Below are 15,296 nucleotides of genomic sequence, written 5' to 3' on the forward strand. Positions count from 1 at the left end.
CAGAAACCCTAGGAAGCCCTCCAAAACTGTCCATACCATGGAGGATTCTAGAATTGATTCTTTTGTTCAACTATTGAACAATTACAGTTCACCCCTTACACCTTCAATAAATTCCAATTAATCCCGAATAATTGACAGTTGACAGTATTATATATATATATATATATATATATATATATATATATATATATATATATATATATATATATAATTTGATATGACTTTGATATGATTTAGGGCTCAATAAAATTCCCAAATCAGACTTTGGTAAATCATTTTTTTTTGCATCTCCTGCTCTGCTGATTCAGAGGTACCGTATCTTGGATCCAATGCAAAACTCTTTCTGAATGAGAGAGATAAAGACGAGAAAAACCAATGAAATAAAGTTGAAAGATTGTATAGTTTAATGGTAAAGTTTGATTACCATTAACCCCCAGAAAAGTTAACGAGTTTTTCGGTTTGATTCATATCCTATTCATCTTCTAAAGGTGTCCCTCGGCTGATTTATATTTAAGTTAAGGTGGCCTTAGGCCTTATTCCCTATTGTATTTGTATTGTGTAGTGCTTTTTGATTTCCTAAAGGTGGCCATAGGCCCCTATGGTCCATTGGTGCCCCTATGGTCCAGTGGTTACGACCTCTCTCTTTCACGGAGAAAACGAGGGTTCAAGTCCCTCTAGGGGTATACCAAGACCATAGGAGTAGGATTTTATCAAAAGTGAAATGTATTTGTCAAGTCCGCCTGGTAGACGAAAGGAAGTTGATTATGGAACGTCTAATTAGGCGTTAGGTCGATGCCCGAGTGGTTAATGGGGACGGACTGTAAATTCGTTGACAATATGTCTACGCTGGTTCAAATCCAGCTCGGCCCAAAAATTCGTCAATATACTATCAAATGGTAGAACCCTCTTGTTCTTAAGAAATCCCTGATAAGAGAGAATAAAAAAGAAGCCAAATTTTCTGTTAGATCTCTTCTTATTTCCCTGGGATTGTAGTTCAATAGGCAAGAGCACCGCCCTGTCAAGGCGGACGTTGCGGGTTCGAGCCCCGTCAGTCCCGACGGATCCAATAAGTACATCAATTCACCTCTCCATTTTATGTGAAATGAAAGAAGGGACAGAGATCATAATTTAATTCTGAAGGGGTTTCCCCTCTTTTTTTCAGGATTCTGTCGAAGAAAGAACAAACACTAAACTAAAATAAAATGAAAATAACTAAAATAGTGAAGTTGATAGAATATTCCATCTTTTCTCCCGCGACTCCTCTTTCTCATACTTCTTTGTCTTCCAAATAAAATTGGATCATTCAAATTTACAACCTAATTCCTCTCTTTTTCCACTTCGCTTGTATTTTTTGTTGGCGTTTTGTAGTTAATGGAAATGGAAACGGACGAGGATACTTCATTTGATGGTTCTATACGGAAGACCTAAGGTAGGTTATAGAAAAGAAAGAACAGAAAAGAAGGATAAATAAAGGAATTTTTGATTGGTCCGGGAATCCAATCTTGGATTCGGTATGGATAAAAGATCTTCGTATGTTATACTATTCAATTCTCGACGACGAATTAATTTAATAGCTCAGATATTGTTATTCATGATATTGATCTGATTCAAGATCATCGATAGGTAATGCATTCATTGAATTGACAGGTGAAAGATTTATCATCTCTATGGGATTAAATCCCGAGTTATTGTGAAATAAAAAAAAACGATGAGATTGAGATTATGGAAGTAAATATTCTTGCATTTATTGCTACTGCACTGTTCATTTTAGTTCCTACTGCTTTTCTACTTATCATTTACGTAAAAACAGTCAGTCAAAATAATTAATTACTTGAAATGAAACTTGACTTCTGAGTTCTTATCAATAGTTGAAGAAATCAAATCAAAAGAATTATTTTTTTGCGTTTTAAATGAAATCAACGGGCTATAATGAGCGGTATTCTATGAGATCCGAGAGTATGGTAAGAAATTTCTTACCATACTCTCTATTAGTGTTATAGTAGTGTATAAAGTTGTACTTTACTTTCTAATAAAGTTGGTATACTATATTAGCTTCTATCTTCAATATATGTAGTGATTAATCCATATATGGAATTAACGTAGGACCCAATTCTCTTTCTTTCTGAAATAATTGTTTTACTGAATAATTGTTTTACTGTTATATAATACATTTCTCCACTAGAATCCAATGGAATTTCGAAATGAATAAATTTTGATTTGAAAATTATTTCAATTCAAATAAAAAATAAAAAATGCATTGCAGAACGATCTATAAAACAATTGATACCATTTCATTCCTAAACTAAATTAGTAGTCCTTCTAAAGTCCACTTCTTCCCCATACTACGAGTGAAAGGGAAAATGTAAAGACTACCATTAAAGCAGCCCAAGCGAGACTTACTATATCCATGTCAATTATGTCCCTTATCTTTATGCTAGAAATATTCCATAATTGTATTGCTCACTAATAATAGTAGAATCCATGGTCCAGAGTCAAAAAGGGATTCTGGCCGAACACTATTGATGAACCAATCAAATAAATCCATTTCTAAAAAATTCATATATGATTTCTAACCGGGAAAGACGAAACACAACTAAAATACACAATGACGCTACAAAGGAATGTTACTAATGGAACATATAGTAATAAAAAAACAGGGCCCATTCTTTGTTGCCCTTCAAAGTACAAATAGATCAATTGCTATCTATTACATACTTTTATTTCCTATTTGATCTAATCCGTACCCTTTCCTTTCCCGATTGTCTCTCTGAAGCAGTTGGGAGATAGTATATTATACTCTTGACGAGGGGTTAAAAAAAAAAAAAAATTTTTTTTTCACTTTAAAAAAGTAAATTATCCATCCAATCTCAATCTAATAGTGATTGAATGCCTGAACACTCAGAGATTCTCGCGAGTCTATATATGTAGATTACATAAAGGACTTTCCACAACTAGTTAGCCGCCGGCGGCTATGCCAATGAAATTCAAGACCCAATCAGTAGACATTAGCAGTAGAAGGGAATCGGGAAGTCTTGCTTCGACCATTATAATATAATCTTTATTTGAATTTTAGATTGAAAGATTTCCAATCTTTTACAAAATCCCCAGAACAGATGTTTAGAATCAACCAAGTATCAACAATCGCCTTATCTGTTGGGTAAAATTTGGGTGATTTATATCAGCAGATAATAAATTTTGATTCGTTTGTTGATGAGGCGGCACCCGGATTTGAACTGGGGAAAAAGGATTTGCAGTCCCCCGCCTTACCACTCGGCCATGCCGCCAAAACGATACATAATAAGATAAAATTTTATGGGTTGGATTACTAAACTTTAGTTTATTGTACTTGCATCCCTTTTTTAATTTCATCCTTTTTTTTCTAAATTTATAAAAATTCTAAAAGAAACCCTTTTCCCCTTTTGTTTGACCACCCCTTCGATTGATTGTATAGTATCTCAAAACATAAAATGTCGAAAAACTTCCCCTCACTTTTCTATTGAAAAATCAAATGTATATTTTCATTCAAAAAAACCAAAATTTATGTCACAAAATTTATGACAAATGGGAACCATTAACTATTCGTTGACTGAGAATTCCTGAATGATTCTTGGATTTGAATCTAAAATTGGGGTTGCCTAATGACATAAGAAACTACAAAACATACTTAATTGATTCTTAATCCTTTCAATTTCCATTATAACAAAAACGATAAGTATATGTAAACCCCACAATGGAAATTCTTACACAGATACCAAATTGGGTATCTTTTTTAGAGTATGTTTCCTATACCTATAAATATATGGAATTCGTTGGAACAAAAAAAGGCCCGGCTGGGTATTGACCGGGCCAGGCCCAAAAGGCACTTTGAACAAAATAAAAGCAAGAAGGTCTTCTTTATTTATCTTTCTATTTGGATCTTTCGAGCATCTAAATGGAATTGCTAATTATATAATAACGATAAAGAATGTGAAAGAAATACTTTCGTTAATCCTTACTTGATGTGTAATGTAACATAGTAATTATCTTTTTCAATTGGGAGAGATGGCTGAGTGGACGAAAGCGACGGATTGCTAATCCGTTGTACGAGTTATTCGTACCGAGGGTTCGAATCCCTCTCTTTCCGTTTCCGTTGATGACTTTCTATTTTTTTTCTTTCAAATTTCGCAAACCCCTTTTAAATGATTTTTTTACTAGTTAAACGTATGGAATATGAATATATAAAATAAAATCTTAAGAAAATTGTAAATCAAGCAAGAAAAACGAAAATTTTATTTTATTCTTCACGTCCAGGATTACGTCCTAGATCATTGGATAGGAATCCAAAGATGAAGAGAGAAACAAAGAATATTACTATTGTGTAAACGAAAAGTTTGAGAGTAAGCATTACACAACCTCCAAGATCATTTTTTGAAAAAGAAAAACGAGAAAAGATAATAGATCCTCCATTTTTATATCACATATCCTATTTTGACACCAAGAAATGAATTCTAGAAATAGAAAAGAATGTTCAGAAATTCAACTGAAGTTTAAATTTGTAATAAGAGTCTTTGATTATCACAAATCACTTTCATACCCACAATTAGATATTCTAAGGGACCCTAACCTAATAAGGTCTTTCGCCGGAAAAAGGATTAGAATCGGGAAATGGGGCGAGCCAAATTTATTGCGGCTAGCCAAGAATTTCAATGTTTGAATTGAAGGTTCATACTTCCAGACTTATTTGATCTTATCAATTGTTATAATTTTTCTCGAATAAATCATGAATTTTCTAGGATAGTATTCAAGATCTTATCAAAAACTTACAGCAGCTTGCCAAACAAAGGCTAAAAGAAAAAAGAACAAGGGTATGACTGGCATAACATCTACGATTGGATTCAAAAAAGCATAGGCTTCGGGCAATTTGGCGAAGAAAAGACTACTCGGATAAAGGGCAGAATTAAGACAGATCAAACTAAAGATATTAAGCATAAAAGACATTTTGTTCGTCGAGATAATTGCATTTTGATTGAGTTATTTATATAAGGAAAAATGAAGAAAGTAAGGTAGACAAAAAACTCCTTCTTTTTCCGCTCAATCAAAAATCCTCCAATTCTCAAAGGAGAATAGAAGAAATCATACTTTCATACAATATCTTAATTGAATTGTATGTAATGATCAATAAATTCAGTTGAATTCTAGATATACACATGTCAAAATCCTAGCACGAATCTATAATATATTCTATAAAGAAGAATAAAGAAGAAAGATTTTCTATAGATAGTTGGGCTGGAATTGACGAACACTTAATACCAATATTATTCTTTATTAGAATTAGTGTCCAATAACAATATAAATGGGGCGTAGCCAAGTGGTAAGGCAACGGGTTTTGGTTCCGCTATTCGGAGGTTCGAATCCTTCCGTCCCAGAGCATATCCATTGTATCCGAATACATCTTTTTTGTTCAACAAGGTTCTGTTTCAAGGTCTAATATTGGATATAATCTTATTCTTCTTTCTTTTTTGATTTTTAATGATTCTTTTCGGAATCATATCTCAGTTTTTCACAAAATGAACTAAATCGAGTTCAAATGACATGCAAATGTAACTGACTCCTTTTGTGATCCAGATAAAGATAAGATGGGGCATAGATCACAATTGCAGAAAGATTACTTAACCTCAGGTTAAACAAAATATGAAAATACATATAAAACGAGGAAGTGCTTAACCTATGGGTATGTATTGTTATCCTATTTCAGTGACAATAGTCTTTCTATTTTTGTGAAAAAGAATTTGCATCCCTAAAATATTCAAATTTAAATATTTAACAATGATATTTCTTTTTATTGTTCGATCTATTTAGCTTATTTGCTTTAAATCATTGACAATTCTATTCGAAAAGAAACAGAAATTCTTATTTCTTATGATAATCATCTTCTAATCGATAATTAGGCCAAAAAAGAACTTGAATTTAATTAATTCATTTTTTTTATGTCAAAATCTTTATTTTCATCCAAAAATTGACTCCATTTTTTTATCTTGTTCTCGTTGTAAACTAATGTGTTTCTATCCACACCAGTGTTATTCTTTAAATTCAAATTAAAAGAAATGAGAATTCTTAATTCTCTATGGCGTCTAGACGATAAATTTTTTTCAGGAACAAGCAAATCAGAATTCTTTTTGTCTATATTTTTAGCAACATTTTCTTGTTTTTTGTATCTTTGATTACTTTGGTACTTACTTTTATGAACCAATGAAATACTTATGATTTGATACATAAAAAACTGTCCGTCATTTTTTAGAGATAGGCGGGCAGGTTCCAGAATTAATATTCCTGTTTTCATTAATTGTGTAAGATTTAAATTCCTACTCATTATACCCAGATCCATTTCTTTCCTTTGAATATAGGATATAGTAATTTTTCTGACATTTATCAGGCTAAGTAGTAGACCATATATCTGGATATTATTCATTATTTTTTGATTCAATTGATTGACACGTCCAGCCCATCTTAATTGCAAAGGAAATCTCCTTTAAGGAATATTTTTAGTTTTTCGGCGGATTCTAAAAAGTATTCTTCAATATTGTTTTGATTATTTAATTCAAAATATTGTTTTGAATTTGATGGTCTAAATTTGAAAAAATCCTCTTCTTGCTTTCCGTTGATATTTTGAATTTCACTAAAATTGGAATTGATATTCAAATTAAAAAGAAGTAATTTGCTTGGAATAAACCAAGGTTTCTCTTTATATTTATGATAAAGTCTCACAAACTTTGGAAAGAAAAAAACTTTCGGATTCGATATGAGGCAATTTAAGATTAAGATTTTTTCATTCATTCTCATCCAATAAAAAAAATACCTTTTTGTAATTTATTTCCAAATTTGAATCAATCGGAAGATAAAAAAGACCATTATTATGAATTTTATCCTTTATTTGGTCCTTATTTTTATCCTTTATTTGGTCCTTATTAGGTTCAACCTTAATATTTTTATTAATTTTATACAAAAATTTTCTATCTTTATTTTTTTCCATATATATAATATCGCTTTTTCCTAAATAATTCTTGCTAGGAATATTCTTGAGTATGCTAAAAAAATTTTCTTTATTTCTGGTGGAATTTTCTTGGTTATTATTTGTTTCTAATGATGATCTATAAATATAGTAGTTATTTTTAGTTTCAGAATGAATATATTTATATGATAAAAGATCATATCTATAGTTTTTTTTTAAAATTATCCTCTTTATTTGGTAATAAATAGACTTTCGAATTTTGTTTTTTTTTTTAATCAAGTAATTGGTCTTTTTCAGAGGAATACCATTTGTTTAAATCTTTATTTTGAGACGTCTGGCATTGGTTGATTCTATTTCGCCATTTTTGGGGGATTAATCTAGACGATGTAATCTGAGATAAATCGTATTGATAATGACCTCTTAACCAGTTTTTCCATGGATTCATTCCACAATTTGGAAGTTTATTATGTCTTAATTCGGAATGAAATATGCCTTGTCTTCCAAAAAAATACTTTATTTCACTCTTAAGACAAAAAGACGGTCCATTATATTGAAGAATAGATCTTAACTTATTGAAGTTAATAATCTGCGTTTGTGATAATTTGAAAAATACATATTTTTGTGACAAGTAAGATAAATCAAAAAAAATATCTGACTTCCGCTTACTATTTCTAAGATTATCAAAAGCCCTTTTTATAGTCATAGACAAAATAATGTCAATTTTATTTTGTTTTGTTTTATTAATCCTTTCTTGATTTGTTTCATTATTGTTAATGTATTTATCATTATCAATAATTTTTTTTGTTGATTGGATAAAAAGTTGTAGAGGGATTCTGCGCATATTAATGATACATAGAAAGATCTCTATGTATATTTTTTCAATGAAAATTTTAACTAATAATTCAATATTTTTTATTTTTAATATTTTCAAAATTTTTTGGGATGATTATGCATTATTAATTTTATTTTTTTTCATTATTTCTATTTCATTTCTGATTGTCTTTCTTCTATCAATCCTATGTTTCATTTCTTCTTCTGCCTGTGAATAATTTGTCCAACCTGTAGATCGAATTTGACTAAGTGATTCATGAATTATCTGATTGCTGATTATGGAATCCTTTTCTGTTTGAGTTTCACTTGATTCATATATTTCTCTCGGTAGAAATAATGGAATTTTATTTCCTTTTAAAAGTTCTTTTATTTTTTGTTTTATAAAGAAAAATGCTTTTGCTTCTTTCTTTTTTATTTTTTTTAAAATTCTTCGAACTCTAAAATTTAATTTTCTGATTTCGACTTTATAGTCTATATCTTTAAAAATGGGTTCAAAAAAGGAAGGTGTTTTTCGAGGAGGACCAAAAGGATGTTCCGTTTCCATTCCCAAAATTGTTAAAAAACAAGAATCAAAATCCTCTTGTTGCTTTAGATCTCTATCAGAATCATAGAGTCTTAGCTTAGATCTGTGCCAAGGTTTCAAATGAAAAGGATATAGGATTTTTATCTGAAAACCTCCGCTTAACCAATTTTTAGGAAATTTTGTTTTGGAGAATTGAAGACCATTAGAGCTGCATTTTAGATAAATTTCTCTATTCCAATCTTGGAAATCCTCATCCCATTCCGGAGATTGCCGTAATAAAATACGGACAATATTCTTAGCTATTATCAATAAAGGTAATTTAATATATTTTCTAAAAGTTGATTGAGCTAGTAACAGAATACCTCTTGTTTTGTGTCCATGTGGAATGGTCTCCCAGAATTCCATTACGTCTTCCTGGTTGTTTCTTTTTGGGGGGGATTGTTTATTTAAAATTTCGAATTCTGACTTTTTACCCAACCGATCTTTAATATTTAAAAAAAGTTTGATTAGGTCGGATATAGGAAAAGGGAAATCTTGCTTTTTTTTCCAAAAAAAGCGGGGAATGAGGATTTCCTTGATACTGTCCCCAAATAACCAATTTACGCCTTTGAGCGCGCATAGATCCTTTGATTAAGGATCGACGAAAATCTGGTTCTTCCAAATAACTTATAAAACCCAAATCTTTATTATTAAATTTTTTATCAATATTAGAATTAGAATTATTTAAATTAGACTGTTTCAAAGTTTCTAAAGTTCGTGTCGAACGATTTAAAAAATCTATATGTTTATATTTTCTTGTTCGAAGCTGGTGTCTCAGCCCTTGTATTATGCCTTGTTCTTTTCGTCGTTTTTTATAATTTTGGTGTAACTCGTTTATTAATTTGTATGACAATCGAGGGGGTTTTTTTACCGATTTCGTTTATTCCACTAGAGTTTTTTTGACCTCTAAGTTTAGCTATAATTGTGGTCCATAAAAAAATGAACCGATTATTTAAATCAATTTGGGCTTGGATTTTTTCTAATTTTTCTATTTTCTGTTCATAGTCTGGAGAATTAGGATCTATTTTATGTTCATATTCTCGAGAATTAGGATAGGGAAGAAGGCTATAATGAATTTTATTTAGTTCATATGTTTTTGCGCAATTTTCTATCGAAATTTGATTTATTGAAGATGAAAACAATTTATTGATTCTTCCACGATACATCCCAGTCAAAAAGGGATCATCCATTTTAACTAGGTAATTCTTTTTGTTAACTAGGCAATTTTTTTTTTTCAGTCTCAACATTACACAATCTAGTCTTTGTGTCAAGTATGTTTATAGAAAGAAATACTGTCTCTAAAGCCTCAATTCTATTTATAAATTCATTATTTAAGTTGTTATTTTTCTCTTTATTGGTATAAAGCCACTCGGTGTATAGTGCATCAGCGGAGAGTTTTTCTAATGTAGACAACGATATCCTTCTTGCTATCATTTCCCCAAAAGTTGACAAACTGGGAGGATATGTAAAAGATATTCTTTTTTTTCCATCACTTTGACATGTATAAAAAAAATATTGTGACGTTTCTTTTCTTACAGACAATTTTTTATTTATTTTTCTTATGTATCGTAATGGACGATTCCATCGATTATAATCGAAAAAAAAGGTCAGAATAGGTTTTTCAAACAAAGAAAAGGATTTTTCTTCATCTTTTTTGCCAAGTATTTCTAAATACAAATCTTCTTGATTCTCATACATATAAGAAAGCGGTGTATTGTTTTTAAGCTTCGCTTGATCCATTTTCTCGAGGTTGTTCAGTTTCTTATTAATAATGGGTAACGGCATTCTACCTAAATAATACACACATGTAACAATAAGAAAATATTAAGGATACCAGCTATAGACATAGAATTTGCCAATTCTGACACAAAGGACTTATTAGATCGAATGTACTTACGAATAGATCGATTTTTGCGTATCGAAACTACTAACAATCCAATTGATTTCATCAATATAATGTGACCAATTATCCAACCAACAAAACTACTTGTTACAAAAATAATCTTGCTGTTGCGTTGAAACATAAAAATGTTGACTAATCTCGCTAACATTGAACTTGGTAAAATGAAATGATTGAATAATTGAAAAATGAGATTATTCAGGAATACACATTGAATGCTGAGATTACGCATTGAATTTCTGTTAGTAGATCCATAATCAAAGAAGTGTTTGTGAGTATTGCAGAAGAAATGAAACAAAAGATACGGTAGAGCTAGGACAGTTATTGTATGAGGTCTACCCAGTGCTAGATGCAGAGGCACATAATAGATCGATATGAACATTATGAGCTGTCCCGTAATAAAACCAGTTGTTGCTGATACCTTCTTCTCGGTTCCTTCTTCTCCTTCTTCCATAATGTGAGCTCGGAGAAGGAAGAGATAGGAGGGCCCTATGGAGAATGTGGTCAGAAATCCATAATAGAGTCCGACCACAACGACCGAATTGATTATCTTCATGCATAAGGATACTAGATTACCTAGTAGAAAAGATTTCAAAATCATCACAAACCTCCCTTTTTCTATTCTATTGCAATTTATGGATTATTATATGATGATTTTGAAACTTTCCATATATAGAAATAGAAAGAGATAGACTAGAAATGACATCTGTTATGTTAATGACACTAAAAGGATATTAAATGAATGGAATTGGGATATGGATGGAATATAATGAAATAGAGCCACTTTGGGGTTCCCTATGAAATGAGGCATGGAAGGGAGCCACTATGAAGAAGTTCCGGGAGTTACGAAGGAAGCTTCGAGCTCATATTGGTCATGGGTTGAGAACGGGAATGGAACTCTATGAGATCGAATCTCCCGTTGTTCCTCAGTAGCTCAGTGGTAGAGCGGTCGGCTGTTAACCGATTGGTCGTAGGTTCGAATCCTACTTGAGGAGATTTGAAAAACACCGTCAACACCTCGGTGTAGGCCCGGGATACTCCTTTGTTCCATAGCCCTGGGGCTATTTACAACTATCCAATTAATAATTCTGAGATGTACTAGTACTAGCAGTGCATCAAAGATGCAGTCATCGATTTTCCCGAGAGGCTACAATTGCCGCGAGCAAACATATTAATGACGAGGAACGCTTTTTTGTTATGCTACTAATACTTGTACTTGCTCTGCTATTCTGCCCCATCCTGGCTGAGGAAGAGTTACGAGCGCGTAAAAAAAATATTGAATGAATTGATCGTAAATTATCAGATTTGACTACCCCTTTCCTTTCTAGGTAAGATATTAATCGCAGAGACAATGGAATTTCCATAATGATTGAAGAGACCTCGGACATTACTTGCGAATAAAAATTCTTGTTGTGCCTCAAAAATGGAGTCTGTTTAGAATTATTAACCGAAAGAATCAAATGATTCTGTTGATACATTCGATTGATTAAACGTTTCACAATTAGTAAGCTGGATTTATTGTCATAACCTGTATTTTCCAACAAAATCGATCTAGTTAAACCATGATCATGAGCAAGTACATAAATATACTCCTGAAAGATAAGTGGATATAAGAAGTGGTGTTGTTGAGATCTATCTAGCCCTAAATAGCTTTGGAATTTCTCCATTTGAAATTCTATTTAAATGAAAGGTAGAGGATTTTGGGGGTTATCAAATGATACATAGTGCGATACAGTCAAAACAAGGTATTATAGTACAAACCGAATAGATACCTCGGATACAGATAAACTTATCAACAGATTCTCTATCCTCTCTTTTTCCATTTCAATTTCAATATTTATGTTCGTTTTCATTATAGGATAACAAGATGATTAGAAATCCTTTACTTTTTTTTCAACCCAATCGCTCTTTTGATTTTGGAAATTTTGTATCAATATACTGTTTCTTATACACACACATCTCCATTATGGAATGGAGAATGGTAATATTTAGGATTCATTAAAAAATCAAGAATACATTCCTGGGAGAAAGCCTTCCCGTATTGGGCACTAATATTTTTTTAACGTCTAATTAGATCGGGTAATCATTCAAATTAAGAACGGAAGCTCGTTGCTTTTTCTTTCCCTATAATCAAAATGAAATTAATTGAAGCCGCGGGGCCCTATCCATTTATTAATTCGACCCAACTTGAAATTGACTTCGGTTTGCTCCCTTTCACTAATTTAAAGAAGGTTTTGTACCGAGCCGGAATAAATTATTCTCAGAACTCTTAATTGATACGACATGCTATTTTTTCCATTCATTCCCTTTCAGGATCAGTCGTGGTCTTCCAAACTTTACCGATGGTATGGATGAATCCCTCGCTTCATCTAATGTGTAAAAGATCCTAGCCGCACTTAAAAGCCGAGCACTCTACTGTTGAGTTAGCTACCCAAATAGAAAACGGGTATGTAGATACAATCAGAATAAAACAAAATGATGAAATAAAAGCATTAAAGTACGAAATCAAAAAATATATAAAAAAATTAGACTCTATTTGGAACATAAAAATGACTAAATCAGATGAAAAAATAAAAAAATTTCCGATAAAAAAAGAAATAAAGAAATGGAAAAAATGCTAGACCATCCCCTATTTCTATGTTATCCACCTTTTTCAATCAAAAATGCGGGTATCAAAGCTAATCCAACGAACCCATAATTTGAATCAACTAAGGTAAAAAATCAAATGGGACGGAAATAAATAGAGCTGCTTATCACGATGAATTATATTTGTTCGATACAATGTTGTCAATATAAAGGGTAAGAAAAGAATACGATGGAAAAAATACAAGAACTTAAATTGAAATAATAGTAAAAAAAAGGACTTGTGTTGGATTGACACTGCATATATACTAAAATTTTTAGTTTCTAAATAAAGAAGAAGTAGAAAAAGGATTTATGCAATCAATAGTATATTGAATTAATATAAGTATTGAATTAATATAAGTCGAATAAAGAACTTCGATTCCTTGTGTCTTACTTGGTATTAGAATTTAGAATTCAAATGAAAACCACCCGATTGTAGGCAAGAATTTTTGATTTTGTGAGGATCAATCAAATAAGGTTTTCGTTAGAAAAAGATTCTATAAAAGAAATGATAAATAGATACTAATAGAGCAAGAAAAGAAGGAAATAAAAAAAACATAGTATAGAAAAGATATCCAAAATTATATAGAAATCACTATCCTACCCTTAGTTTTTATTTCCTTAATTTAATTGAATTTCGTTTGATTAGGGCAAAGTTCCTTAAAAACCTCTGCCTTTTTTAAAATATCCTGAACAGTTCCTGTAGGCTGAGCGCCTTTTTCAAGGAAATAGAGAATAGCGGGAACGTTTAAATAAGTTTGATTCTTGATCCGATCATAAAAACTCACTTTCCGAAGATCTCTTCCTTCTCTTCGGGATCGAACATCAATTGGAACGATTCGATAGACGGCTCATCGGGATAGATGTAGATGAAAAAGAACCCCCCCCCCTAGAACCGTATAGGAAGTTTTCTCCTCGTACGGCTCGAGAAAAAATGATTTGAAGTTTTGTCTATGGATAAAATTATAATAAATAGTAAAGGAATCCGTAAAATAAATTAGCCTATAATTTAACTTATAGTCATTTTTATTTAACTTACTTACTGAAAACTAAAAAATCATTTGTACTCATAACTCAAGTTCAATAATTATCAAATATATTAAATAAAATTAAGATATTTTTTTATTGAGTGGTCTTTAACCCCCCGTTTGTCTCGTTGAAAATCTATTTGGATTCTTTATTCGGATCTGTGAGACAATTGAAGTGGTGTTTCTTTGTTCTGGGATCCTTTATCTTTGTTTTAAATCATTGGGTTTAGACATTACTTCGGTGCTTCTGAATCCTTTCAAAATGGTAGCAACATAACCCTTTTGTGATTTCTTTCTAGAATCATACTGACGGTTGATTCGTGCGCGATACACTGTGGATCGAAAACGTTTTGCGGTTCCAACAATTTTTTTGAATTGAAAATTTGCTCGAATCGGATCCTTTCAATTTCTATATCGATATCGAAGATATACTTACGAAGTTGTTCCAATTTATTGATTGGCATTAACCCTAGATCGTTGCCCCTGAGAAATTAATCCATACTTTCTACTCGAGCTCCATCATGAACTATTTACATTACAACCCAATAAAAAAGAAGGGTTCTAGTAGAATAGAACAAACGACGTCGAGCCAAGAGCACCTTCATTCCTATATAAAAGAAAATGGTGGATGTAAGAATAAAAATCCACACCGGATCGTGTCCTTCAAGTCGCACGTTGCTTTCTACCACAATGAGAATTCTTAATTCTCTACGACGTCTAGACGATAAATTTTTTTCAGGAACAAGCAAATCAGAATTCTTTTTGTCTATATTTTTAGCAACATTTTCTTGTTTTTGGTATCTTTGATTACTTTGATACTTACTTTTATGAACCAATGAAATACTTATGATTTGATACATAAAAAACTGTCCATCATTTTTTAGAGATAGGCGGGCAGGTTCCAGAATTAATATTCCTGTTTTCATTAATTGTGTAAGATTTAAATTCCTACTCATTATACCCAGATCCATTTGGTAATAGTAATAAAAAAAAATAACAAATAGAAAAGAATAATGGCTTGGGCTGTGTATCTACGCCAATCTATGGTATAAAAGAAGGTTCCATCGAAACAATTATTTATTTCAGGGTACCTCTCTCTTTTTTTTTCAAAAGGGGGAGGCAGTGTGGGGAGAAATGACAAGAAGATATTGGAACATTAATTTAGAAGAGACGATGGAAGCAGGAGTTCATTTTGGCCATGGTACTAGGAAATGGAATCCTAAAATGGCACCTTATATCTCTGCAAAACGTAAAGGTATTCATATTACAAATCTTACTAGAACTGCTCGTTTTTTATCAGAAGCTTGTGATTTGGTTTTTGATGCAGCAAGCAGAGGAAAACAATTCTTAATTGTTGGCACT

The 15,296-nt window shown here is 31.7% G+C and overlaps 4 non-coding genes across 4 annotated transcripts; 3 read left to right on the forward strand and 1 right to left on the reverse strand.

Annotated features, from left to right (window-relative positions):
• The first annotated feature begins 611 nt into the window (after positions 1 to 611).
• On the forward strand, positions 612 to 683 carry TRNAE-UUC (transfer RNA glutamic acid (anticodon UUC)). The gene has a single exon. It is a non-coding gene; the product is annotated as a tRNA-Glu (tRNA).
• Positions 684 to 3,213: 2,530 nt separating this feature from the next.
• Positions 3,214 to 3,284, reverse strand: TRNAC-GCA (transfer RNA cysteine (anticodon GCA)). Its single transcript has one exon. It is a non-coding gene; the product is annotated as a tRNA-Cys (tRNA).
• Positions 3,285 to 4,035: 751 nt separating this feature from the next.
• TRNAS-GCU (transfer RNA serine (anticodon GCU)) lies at positions 4,036 to 4,123 on the forward strand. Its single transcript has one exon. It is a non-coding gene; the product is annotated as a tRNA-Ser (tRNA).
• Positions 4,124 to 11,204: 7,081 nt separating this feature from the next.
• TRNAN-GUU (transfer RNA asparagine (anticodon GUU)) lies at positions 11,205 to 11,276 on the forward strand. Its single transcript has one exon. It is a non-coding gene; the product is annotated as a tRNA-Asn (tRNA).
• The last annotated feature ends 4,020 nt before the right edge of the window (positions 11,277 to 15,296 follow it).

The sequence above is a fragment of the Lactuca virosa genome, chromosome 3 (assembly GCF_052849685.1).
Source record: "Lactuca virosa cultivar CGN04683 chromosome 3, Lactuca_virosa_CGN04683_v6, whole genome shotgun sequence".
In the NCBI taxonomy this organism is placed as follows: domain Eukaryota; kingdom Viridiplantae; phylum Streptophyta; class Magnoliopsida; order Asterales; family Asteraceae; genus Lactuca; species Lactuca virosa.